The sequence below is a fragment of the Trachurus japonicus genome, chromosome 5 (genome assembly GCF_045865225.1).
Source record: "Trachurus japonicus isolate A0001 chromosome 5, Traja_1.0".
Taxonomy (NCBI): domain Eukaryota; kingdom Metazoa; phylum Chordata; class Actinopteri; order Carangiformes; family Carangidae; genus Trachurus; species Trachurus japonicus.
The window spans coordinates 17,008,058-17,021,060 of NC_140911.1; the positions used below are offsets into that span (position 1 = coordinate 17,008,058).

A 13,003-nucleotide genomic window follows, 5' to 3' on the forward strand; every position below is an offset into this window, starting at 1 on the left:
CCGACAGGCAGCCCCCGTTCAGGTAACGTAAACAAACAACATGGAAAATTGTGATTAAATAATTAACAGTTAAAGCTATTTTACCTCCAAAAACCAGCCAGTGTCGTCAACCACAAACAAAGTTTGACAGATGTGGTTGATCAAAGTTGTTAAACTGGCTGACTTTACTAGCTGCACTGTTTGATGTAGATTTTAATGGCTAACGTTAACATAGCTAGGCTAACATTAATGCTACATGCCAGCCCTCACTGTACTTTTCTCACTGTTTTACAGGTAACAGATAATACCTACAATGGCTACAGCTGAAGCTGAGTTCAATGAGATGCTCAGTAAAACGAAGAGCCTGACACAAAGGTAATTTAATATCTTATTCCATGCATGGGGATCAGATATTATGATGCATTTGTGCAGGAATTCTGTGTGGTTAACTGCATTACTTTGATTATATTGTGTGTTTTTTTTAGGTCAAAAAAGAGGACAAAGGCATCAGACCTGCCACGATGGAGAAAACGTGATGATCATCTCTGTGTCCTTGAGGAGACCGGTGTGGAGATGCTTGATGAACAAGAGCCAGGATTTGGTATGTGATCATGATAATTTGTGCATCATTATTCTTATTTTGGTAGAAAAACATCATGTTAGGATTTCTATGCGGATGTACCAGTCCAAGAAGCTTTCTGAAGTCTGTAGTAGTTGTAGTCGTAGGCCTGCACACCTCAACATCACCATAATACTTCATTTAGAATGTGATTTTCACAGGGCCTGATTTAAGCCACAGTACCACCTTAAATTAGCTCAGTGCAGCATCACACCGGTGCTCTTACCAATCATATTTCCAACACACGCAACATAACACCACCTGAGAACTCTCGCCTAAACTTCATATGGATGCTGGCAGAAAATGGAGTATGCCAGGGTGGGCTGGCTTATGCAATATTTACAGTTGCCACCTTTAATTCTACTTATAAGTGTATTTTCAATTATTCTGTCAACAGACTGGCAAAGTGTGTTTGAACACCGTTTTACCAGAGTTTTATGGAGTGGGTGATAAGCTCTTTCAAGGTGGACAAGCTGTGCGCAGAATAGAGGATGACACTTGTTGGAAATTCCCACGGGTCACGTGATTCTCGCGGGATGGGAGTCAAAGTTTTATTAATCCTGTGATTGGGACGGGACGGGAATAAAAATCAACGGGAGCGGGCAGGAGCGGAAACTCCATTAATAGATGATGATTTTCAGCCGTGTTAAACAACCAAAAGGACAGATGCGTCCATTTTTTGCCGTCATCTTTCAGTGAGCCAAAACTATTTTGGCTTGCGTGAGTTAGTTAAATGGGGAGTGGGTGCAGGAGACACACAATAATGACAAAATGCAACATTTTTGCAACATGTTTGGGTTCATTCAACTGAGATGGACATAAATGGACATGGTGTGACCAATGTACTGTTTTTATTTTTTATTTTCTCCAGCTCTGAGGAAGGGGGCTACTTTGACGGGTGCTTCTCTGCAATGATGATGACTTCCAAATGAGGGCCAAGCATGTACAGTAAGTGCTTTTGTGTATTTTCCACATAGATTCTCATTGAACTTCTTGTACTACTTGAAAGTTTATTTTTAAAATAACATTAGAAACTTTTTGTCTTTGTATGCACCAGGAAAGGGCATCTGTGGTCGGTCTCAGCTGAATGCAGCAAAGGCGAGGACAACGAGGAGGACTAGGGGAGTAGCTCAAGCCTTGATGAGCAGGTGTGTATCATATAAGAGTTATGCCATCATGGCATTATTCTTTGTGCTCTAAATATGTATGTATATCCACACATCAGCTGACCCACACTATAGGCCCAGTTCCAATCCGCCCCCTAAAGACTCAAGCCCTGAACCCTCACTGACTAAAGTGACGTCAGATCTAAGACAGAGTGTGAGAGTCTGTGAGGGTCCAGATGCTGTAAACATGACTGGAACAGCACTCTCACGACACGTTACCTTGACAACAAAATGTTGTTGACTCCGGTCATGAAATGATAATTTACTGTAATTTCAACACGCACAAAGTGTGTGAGGGGGACGGACTCAAAACAAAATGTTCCTGGATCAGATCTGATCAAATTATCATCAATACTCTGCAGTACTACTACCGTCAGTATTAACGTGTGCAAACTGCACACGTTAATACTGACGGTAAACTTCTTTTTTTATTTTTTTGTTGCCCCTGTCCATTAACAATAAAGAGAGCGGCAGAGCTCTCTCTGACTACGTTTGCTTATTTGCTTTTTGCTTTTTTTTTTAACACTTGCGTTCCGACGGCATCTCATGTGTTTGACTTCACAACGCTATGAACTGTGGGTAATTCCCCTACCCAAAGTCAGCATCGGTGCTGACTTACGGTAAGGGGGCAGTAAGGGCTCATTCACTGACTTGGTGATCTGACAACGGAACAGCCCTCACACTCTCACGGAATTCCCGTGAATGCGCCTCTAAGGACACACTCACACTAGGGCCAGTTGATCCGTGCCGTGCTGAAGCCCGAATGCCCCCCCTCCCCTGTCCTCCGCTGGCCCGCACTCACACGGTTGCCTCCGACACGTACGTCATCACGTTGATATACCAACACGGCGGATGCGCTCTGACTGCAGAAAGAACAGCGCTTTTTAATTGTTTGACCGGTTGTCATGGTAACATCTTGAAGTTTAATCAAAGCGATGTCAACTAGCTATGTTTATGGCGCGACGCAATCGTGACTGTTGTTTACACGCGGTTGCAGACACGAGGTGGAGAACGAGCCCGCGACGCATTACTGTACGCATTCCTGTACGCATTCCTGGCCAAGCGTACCGTGCACACCTCACCAACCGTGCCGGGCCAGGGAAGTGTACCGTGCTCAGGCACGGTTCACTTGCACTCACACTGGCAATAGAATCAGGACTTTAGTCTAGTGTGCCTAGTGTGAGTGCACCCTAAGTCAGTGTGTCCGTAAGGGCTCGGATTGGAATTGGGCCATACTCTTCTCTCCAAGTTATTTTGCACTTCATCTATTCACAACTGTACTACACTTGAATGAAAATCTGTGTAACTTTCACAGACTAACAAAAACCCAGTTGAATGAATTTATCTATTGGGCTCTTTTTTTTGAAACTACAATATTAGCTTCATCTTTTTTGTGTGACTGTTAATATGTTTGCCATCAGTACAACAACAATTACTGCTATTAAGGGTGTACGCAACTATACTAAGTGAAGGCTGCCCAGAATGCAGCCACCTGACTGCCATGAAGTCCTTGTTGTCTGTGCTTTATCCCAAGGCATATGGCATCAACTGCAATATCATTTTATTTATTATTTGTTTCATAGCCAATTACAGTGATATTTATTTAACAGTTCTTATTAGCTATAATTTGATGATGTTTACATAATTGTATTGAATTCTGCAACCCATAAGACACAAGGTAATACATGGTTTATCATTATTAAAGGTGAAACTCAGCATGATAATGCTGACAGTCATTGGAAAGTTTCAAATCCAGTGAGCGCTGCGTGCTGGATTACAACGCTCAAACAAACTGATGAATGTTCCACTCAGACTCAGACTAATGAAGTGCACTGTTCTTTAAATGACAGATAAAGTGGGGAGCAGACAACCAGGATGGAGCTGGATCTACGTTGGTGGAGGAAATGGGCAACTCTTTCCTCTCCAGGACTGCCATTATCACTAAGCTCATGAGTAAGGGAGGTTTGTTTTAGGCTGTTACACATTGTTATAGAGTTATGATTTACATTTCACTACATTTTAGCATTACATGACTATTGTATTTCAGGTATTTTAGTGGAATAGTCCGACTACATTGTTGTTAGTTACAGTAAGTGAGCACAACATGATACTAAAACAGTTAAAACCCGACTCAAAAAGTGACCAACAGGGGCTCATGAAAGTCTTTAGCTTCTCTTTGCACCAGACACACCAGCATCTCCACAGGCAAAGGCAAAGCCTAGAGACCCACAAGGAGGAGATAAATTAATACATTCTTGTGAAACAGATCAGGCCAGGTGTATAGGGCTTTGTTTATTTCGTGACCATTTTTCATCACCACAGTACTGTGGGTTGTAGTCAACGACAAAGTAGATTAAAAGTTTTTCCTCAAAACTGTAAAGTTTAGTACTTCCTATTGCTTGTTGTGAACTGTTTTCTTCTCTGTATACTATATGTCCTGTATGCTCTATGTCCAACATCTATGTCCCGTCTGGCTGTCCTGGGTGTGGGATCCCTCTGCTGCTCATCCTGAAGTTTCTCCTGTTTTTTTCTCTCTGAAGTTTTTCCTCAGTGGATGTGAGGGTCTAAGGGCAGAGGATGTTGTTGCTATGTAATGACCTTGGAGACAAAGTGTTTGTAAAAACAGGCTATACAGATAAACTTGCAATGCCGTAAGTGGTTAGATTTTCCACCACTAAATGTGTATGTGTGTATAAATATGTGTAGATGGTCTTACTTAACCATGTTTTATTCTAGTTGTAATGATCTGTGTATGTATTCTTTATCTGTAGTATGAAAATGACTCTTTAAGTTTTGTTTTTACCACCCTGTGTTATAATATGACAATTAAATGAATTCAAATCAAATGACCTTGATTCCTTCACTTCTTGACCCTGCAAATGTACAGAAACGTTAGTATATAAAACACAATTTTCTTTCTATCACCATATTCCAATATATATTATAATAATTTCATTTCAATAGGCTACACTGAAATCTGCAATCTTTTGAGTTTTTCACCATATTGCATTGGATAGATGTAGCCATCTTTTATTGATAAAATTGATATAGTAAATTTCCTCTCTGACAACTTCTTGTAACCTCTCTGTTGTGTGCCTTGGGCACCTTGGGCTGCGTTCAATAGCTCAATGCTCTAATGTAAGCTAAACTGGCTATTAACCCATCTGGTTGCATATTTTTTAAGCCACATTTTATGAACACAGTCTTCAAACAACACTCTCACTTTATAGCAACAAAAATGTGTCGAGGAATGATGCTTGGGTGTTCCGTTTTGAAACGTTGCCTAATCCTATTGCCTTTGAACGCATCCCGTTCAGACCGCGAAACAGCGTGGTAGAAATCACGTCTAAACTAGCACTAATACATTACTATTTTTATATTTTATAACATACAATCTCTCACGATATAAACATATCTGTCATGGTTATGCGTTTTTTGTTAAAGAATGAGCGAATAGACACTTTCTGAACCCTAGTGTGACAACCCCAACCCCAACCCAGGAGAACGACACAAGAACTACATGTTGCCATAGTGACACGTTGACTGTATGTGCGCTCAGCCATATTGGTTGTAGTTCTAATGTGTTTTCCCTATTATGTTTATCTAAGACCAGGAACATTGTAATCTTTTTATAGGTTTTCTGGGGTGCCGAGCACATATGTTTGGTCAGATTTGATGTGTGTTCCTGTTAAAAGGGAGAAAATGTGTTTTGTGCCATATTTGACCCTATTCTTGACCCCTTCCTGCTGGTTTGCCATTGGACCTGATAGTAGAGGTCAAGAGCTTTCCAAAAATGTGTATAACTTGTCTGTAGCACATTTTGTTGCTGCTCTAGAAGCCTTTAAAAGTGTGTCAGGATCAAGGTTCAAAGGTCACTTGTGGGGAGCAAGAGCTGACCTAAGTTTTCATACTGACACATGTTACTCCCTAGGTCAAGACCTTTCCAACGATGTCTTCATTGTTGTCCTACGACAAAGTTTAATTTTCATCTTGCTTGAAAACTATGGCCCTTTGAGATATACGTTCCTAGCCCTATCTATGGGCCTAACTGGATGAAATCAGTCAAACATGTTTTCAGGGGTAGTGAGTGGCCAAAAATTGTTCAAGATGTTGGTGTCTGACTTATACACTCTTAGACTTTAAAATTTTGACCAGTTTAGACTAATTTTCCTCATAATCTACATCTACACAAAGGTCAGACAAGGAAGACCAGCTGTCCTCTCTCTAATTAGGATGCCCCGACTGCCCAGAAAGGAGGTCAGCAGCAGAGAACAAAACTTTAAATAGCCTAACCAATCATTCTATACAATTTTCCCACTTGCCCTGATAAAAATCTATCTATAAATCTAAATTTCTCTTATAAATCTACACCAAATTGATACTGCAGTTTTGATTTGTGTTAGCCCCTCCCCCAAATTTAGGATATGTTACAGTCTTACAATCACAAGTGCACTGTATGTTGGATGGGATACCCCTCCTCCCCAAGTATATAAAAAATTATTACATAACTCTGTTATAAATCTGTTATAACACCTTACTCTATAATGGCTGAAAGCCATATGGTCTCCTCACCTTCCTTTTCTCCAAGGCATTAGTGAAAGGTATTAGTGATTGCGGTTTCATTTGTACAAAACACACACACACAGAAACCATTGTTTTTGTCTATAGTTATTGTCAGTATTGCAGTGGCTGTGTTTGGGAAGTTGGATCACTGTTGAAATATCCTCTGGCCATGAAGCAGTCAATCGTGTTGGTTGAGTGAGATCAGCCCTTCCTTCTTGGTCTTCTCTTCTTCCACTGATGGACTTGTCAAGATGGGCTTATATGCAAATGCTCATAAAAACGAAATCTGAAAGATGACAGTCTAGGCAACCTTTATTTAACACATACTACAAGGTAAACTGTACTCTGGAGAACATAGTGTTTCAAATGTACTACATTTCTTCAATTAACAGGCATGCATATTTTCCATTCGGGTTGATGAATGCAGATACTTTTATTTTGTTATCTGTGGGAAGAGATTTTCAAACATGAATACAGTATTATTTAGCCTACAACTGATGAACTCATGGACTACCGTTTAAAAAATGATTAAAAGGACAAAAACACACAAAAACTGTACAATTGGATAAGCATAACTAACCAATCTATCAACTAATCCACCACTCAATCATTCATAACAATATAACTATAATCATTAACCACATAATTGTACATTGTTTTAAGCTGTTTGTGTGGCACCCAGGAATCTCTCCATCATGTTGCTACGAGAAAGAAGAAATGGAAAAAAGAGAAATTCTTTTTAGTAACAGTTGCTTTAGTATCAATGAATCATGAATTAAACATGATGTTGAACATGACATACACACTTCTTTTAGAAATACTGTATGGTGTTACTTGCATTCAATGTTGATTGGTAACTACAGTGTTCTGAACTATATCTGTTACTCCAGCATGAATGTTCACCCTGTAACCCAGAAGCCTCTCATACAGCTACGCTTCATGGCAAAGTTGTGCACAGAATTTGAGATGTTGCATTTGTGGTAATGCATCTATGATGACACAACATACATACTGTACCTCTTCGAGCAGGGCATCCATTTCACCTTCACCTCGCTTATCCCCTGAAAAACAACCAATAACCAAAATGACTGAAAATTAATACAAAAAATAAGCAGAAATAATAATCTATAATAATATATATTATAACATTAGCCTAGAAATCTAGACGCAACCCTAGCGGCAGCAAAAATATTGTGTTGACCAATCACAGCGCTCTATCTGTTTAGAGAGTCGTTGGGCGGGCTTAACGCCATGACGACATACATTTTAATTGGCTTGTCAGGCTAACGGCATCCTGCTCTTTGCTCTGATTGGTCGTAAGGCTCAAGCACTACCCCATTACGTGCAGAGGCAGTTTGAAAGACAGCCTTCATCCCGCCCCCGGGATTGAGCCGAGGTCTACCGGTCGTTGCCAGACTAGACATTTTAATGATATAGTCTGGCTTGTCAGGCTATTATAACACAAGATCTTAACTTTAAACTGTGTGTGGTGAAATGGTGATTATAGAAAGTTTGCAGTAAATCTGTGGGGGAGACTGTGGTACGCAGCATTGGGCAAGCTGAGCCACCCCTTGTTGCTAGGGAACCATTAAGAAAAATAGAGCATGTGACCAGATATTTAGGAGGACAGAGGAAGGCATCATTTCATGGAATTTGTGACGTAAGAACCACATGGGTTAAACGGTTAGACATCTATGTCCGAAAAACCATTTTTACTCTCGAAAGTGAATTTTTGTCAATCACAAGTTTCATGAGAATTGTGTTTAGACAAAAAGAGATTATTATAAATGTGTAGTATGCATCAGTTGAACCTTTTTAGCTGTGGGAAGTATTAAAGTCAATATGGTAACTGCGGGGTACGTTGTGCCACCTGCCCCATACACTACATGAATGTATTTTTATATTTTTCCTTTTTTTAGTTCAGTTGAGAGAGACAGGAAATGGGGAGAGAGAGAGAGAGAGAGGGGGGGGGGGGGTGACATGCAGGAAAGGACTGCCCGATGCAGGATTCGAACCGGGGCCGCCTGCAGTGAGGACTGTAGCCTCTACATATGCTCACTTGATGCTCCTAAATGAATGTATTTTGTCTTTACTTGTCCTGATTACTAAATCAGGATTCTGGATGTTTATGATTACAGTTAGTACGCTGCTGAAAACAAGCTGCTGTTTATGGTGAGCCATGTATTACTTTAAAAGAGAAAGATGAAGGATTCTTCCCAAGATGCAATGTAATCACAAAACTCCCCAAAGCTCAGTGAGTTGGTGGCTCAGCAGCAGGTCACTGCAGTTTGTGTTCACCTGCCACCTGGACAGGTGGAATATGAAGTAAAGGGGGAGGTGGGAGCTGGTGGGGGTTGGGGGGGACTCAACTTAGATGTTCCTATGCTCAACTTGCCCAATCCTCCTCTGCATGGTGAATGTGTATATTAAATGGTTCATGTAGCCTACATAAAACCCTGAAAAGATGAGAAGTGTTGGTAGAAGCCCTTGTAATATCTGCACACTAGTAAACAGTATTCAACTAAAAACAACAGAAACAACAACCACCACAAGGACAACTTACTTTGGTAATCCTTTGCCCCACAATCTTGGAATAAGGGAAGCTCTACAGGTTTATGTGGACGTCACAGTCTGGAAATGAGTGAAAGTTTGTAAGTTTAGCATAAAAGCACAAAAAGCTAAATTACTGAAATGACTAAAACACTTGTTTTGATAGAGACATCCATGAATGACATGAATACAAATATTAAATGACATGAATACAAATATTAATACTTAGAAAATAATTTGAGCAATTCTTAATGTTAGTGATGCTATCTACATAATGGATGTGTGTGAATGCATATACACCTGCCTGTACATGTGCATCCCTGTATACAAGATCTTGACCCTTGATCAACACTGATTTTCATTCAAGTGTAGTACAGTTGTTAACAGATAAAGTGCTAAATAACTTGGAGAGAAGAGTATAGTGTCAGTCAGCTGAAAGTGCTGAAACAGTTACAGTTACCTCTCACTTGATGCCATATGCCTTGGCATAAAGCACAGACAACAAGGACGTCATGGTGGTCAGGTGGCTGTATTCAGGCTGTATTAGGACCAGTACTTGCCAACTACGTCCATACAGAAGACTGGAGGACTTGAGAACATGGGATATGCGAAGATCTCTCCCCTGTAGGATTGCATACAGCATTAATAGCAGTAATTGTTGTACTGATGGTGAAAATATATTAACAGTCACACATAAAGTAGTAAGTAAAATTGCAATTAAACTCTTATTGTCTTCTTTCAAAAAACAAACAAACAAAACAAAACCAAAAGAGCCCAATAGATAGATTCATTCAACTGCTGGGTTTTTGTTAGTCTGTGAAAGTGAGTTAGTGAAACCTTAATCAATTATTCAAGTGTAGTACGGTTGTGAATAGATGAAGTGCAAAATGACTTGTAGAGAAGAGTATAGTGTGTCAGCTTAAACAGTGAAACATGTTGGTTGCATAGATTTAGGAGAATATAGTTAGGACTATCAACAAGAATAAGAATGTTATTATACGGTACTTGCCTGTACATATTTAGAGCACAAAGAATAATGCCATGATGGCATAACTCTTATATGATACACACCTGCTCATCAAGGCAAATTGAATTATCATTTCATGACCGGAGTCAACAACATTTTGTTGTCAAGGTAACGTGTCGTGAGAGTGCTGTTCCAGTCATGTTTACAGCATCTGGACCCTCACAGACTCTCACACTCTGTCTTAGATCTGACGTCACTTTAGTCAGTGAGGGTTCAGGGCTTGAGTCTTTAGGGGGCGGATTGGAACTGGGCCTATAGTGTGGGTCAGCTGATGTGTGGATATACATACATATTTAGAGCACAAAGAATAATGCCATGATGGCATAACTCTTATATGATACACACCTGCTCATCAAGGCTTGAGCTACTCCCCTAGTCCTCCTCGTTGTCCTCGCCTTTGCTGCATTCAGCTGAGACCGACCACAGATGCCCTTTCCTGGTGCATACAAAGACAAAAAGTTTCTAATGTTATTTTAAAAATAAACTTTCAAGTAGTACAAGAAGTTCAATGAGAATCTATGTGGAAAATACACAAAAGCACTTACTGTACATGCTTGGCCCTCATTTGGAAGTCATCATCATTGCAGAGAAGCACCCGTCAAAGTAGCCCCCTTCCTCAGAGCTGGAGAAAATAAAAAATAAAAACAGTACATTGGTCACACCATGTCCATTTATGTCCATCTCAGTTGAATGAACCCAAACATGTTGCAAAAATGTTGCATTTTGTCATTATTGTGTGTCTCCTGCACCCACTCCCCATTTAACTAACTCACGCAAGCCAAAATAGTTTTGGCTCACTGAAAGATGACGGCAAAAATGGACGCATCTGTCCTTTTGGTTGTTTAACACGGCTGAAAATCATCATCTATTAATGGAGTTTCCGCTCCTGCCCGCTCCCGTTGATTTTTATTCCCGTCCCGTCCCAATCACAGGATTAATAAAACTTTGACTCCCATCCCGCGAGAATCACGTGACCCGTGGGAATTTCCAACAAGTGTCATCCTCTATTCTGCGCACAGCTTGTCCACCTTGAAAGAGCTTATCACCCACTCCATAAAACTCTGGTAAAACGGTGTTCAAACACACTTTGCCAGTCTGTTGACAGAATAATTGAAAATACACTTATATGTAGAATTAAAGGTGGCAATTGTAAATATTGCATAAGCCAGCCCACCCTGGCATACTCCATTTTCTGCCAGCATCCATATGAAGTTTAGGCGAGAGTTCTCAGGTGGTGTTATGTTGCGTGTGTTGGAAATATGATTGGTAAGAGCACCGGTGTGATGCTGCACTGAGCTAATTTAAGGTGGTACTGTGGCTTAAATCAGGCCCTGTGAAAATCACATTCTAAATGAAGTATTATGGTGATGTTGAGGTGTGCAGGCCTACGACTACAACTACTACAGACTTCAGAAAGCTTCTTGGACTGGTACATCCGCATAGAAATCCTAACATGATGTTTTTCTACCAAAATAAGAATAATGATGCACAAATTATCATGATCACATACCAAATCCTGGCTCTTGTTCATCAAGCATCTCCACACCGGTCTCCTCAAGGACACAGAGATGATCATCACGTTTTCTCCATCGTGGCAGGTCTGATGCCTTTGTCCTCTTTTTTGACCTAAAAAAAACACACAATATAATCAAAGTAATGCAGTTAACCACACAGAATTCCTGCACAAATGCATCATAATATCTGATCCCCATGCATGGAATAAGATATTAAATTACCTTTGTGTCAGGCTCTTCGTTTTACTGAGCATCTCATTGAACTCAGCTTCAGCTGTAGCCATTGTAGGTATTATCTGTTACCTGTAAAACAGTGAGAAAAGTACAGTGAGGGCTGGCATGTAGCATTAATGTTAGCCTAGCTATGTTAACGTTAGCCTAATCATTAAAATCTACATCAAACAGTGCAGCTAGTAAAGTCAGCCAGTTTAACAACTTTGATCAACCACATCTGTCAAACTTTGTTTGTGGTTGACGACACTGGCTGGTTTTTGGAGGTAAAATAGCTTTAACTGTTAATTATTTAATCACAATTTTCCATGTTGTTTGTTTAGGCCTACGTTACCTGAACGGGGGCTGCCTGTCGGTGAGACGATGACGGACTTGCCGGAAGCTACGTCAGTCACAATGAAATCAGCTGATCGTTCACTGTAACCATAGCAACGATGGAAATCTGAGCAATCTTCGTAATAACTAACAAACGAAATACACATTAACTGAATAAATATAACGTTAATGATTAAAATAATGCACCAAACGTTGGCCTACACAATAATGAAAAAAAAAAAAAATACATTCATAAAATAGCGTTTAAAACAACCACGACATCTGCTTTCATTCAACATATATTTAGAGAGTAAAACATACATTTCTCGCTAGAAATGTCATCAAACAATGCCAGATATATCCCGAAATGTTGTTTTTATGGCCAGAAAGCTGAATGAACATTTTGTACACATTTTAACAGGTTCAATTTGCCAAACAAAACATAATTTGAATTCGTTCAACATAGATTTTGAAAGTAAAACACACATTTTTCGTTAGAAATGTCATAAAAAATATGTTGAAATGTTATTTTTGCGGCCAAATTGCTGTATAAATATACGAATTCAGCTGCAAATGGGACGAGGTTCAGTTATCCAATGGGAGGGGAGCTCACGGCGTCTTTCAGCACCGCGGCCGGATCGGAATAGGAGTGAATGGATGGCTGGAGCACTTGCTCTGAGCGTCACATATCGCCGCGGAGGGGATTGCATTAAAATCAATTGAAATCCCTGTGCGTTCAGGTCCCACGCTGAGGGGTACCTTGAGCGTCTGGAAACAACGCGAAAGGGCCCTGACCAAACGTCCGTTTATTACGCCTTGGGAGTGAGACTGTGTTGGGATAAATGCAGCCAGTCACATTGCTTTGCAACCTCTAGCCTGCTTCTTATCTAAAATGATTCTCTTTATATTGACAGCGTAATGGTTAACATTATTCTGAGTGCAGATCACATCCAGCCCAGACAGACTTTATGGTTGTCCATCTGTTATAGACAGAGTAGAAGATCCAAAGGTTTTTCTGGGAAAAGATGTATTCAATTTT

The 13,003-nt window shown here is 40.2% G+C and overlaps 2 long non-coding RNA genes across 2 annotated transcripts; one reads left to right on the forward strand and one right to left on the reverse strand.

Annotated features, from left to right (window-relative positions):
• Window positions 1-270: 270 nt before the first annotated feature.
• LOC146987407 (uncharacterized) lies at window positions 271-1,550 on the forward strand. The gene is made up of 3 exons (XR_015035925.1): window positions 271-354; window positions 465-580; window positions 1,470-1,550. It is a non-coding gene; the product is annotated as an uncharacterized LOC146987407 (long non-coding RNA).
• An 8,895-nt stretch (window positions 1,551-10,445) lies between these two features.
• LOC146987408 (uncharacterized) lies at window positions 10,446-12,173 on the reverse strand. The gene is made up of 4 exons (XR_015035926.1): window positions 11,984-12,173; window positions 11,641-11,721; window positions 11,415-11,530; window positions 10,446-10,526 (listed from the first exon to the last, which is right to left on the reverse strand). It is a non-coding gene; the product is annotated as an uncharacterized LOC146987408 (long non-coding RNA).
• Window positions 12,174-13,003: the final 830 nt, after the last annotated feature.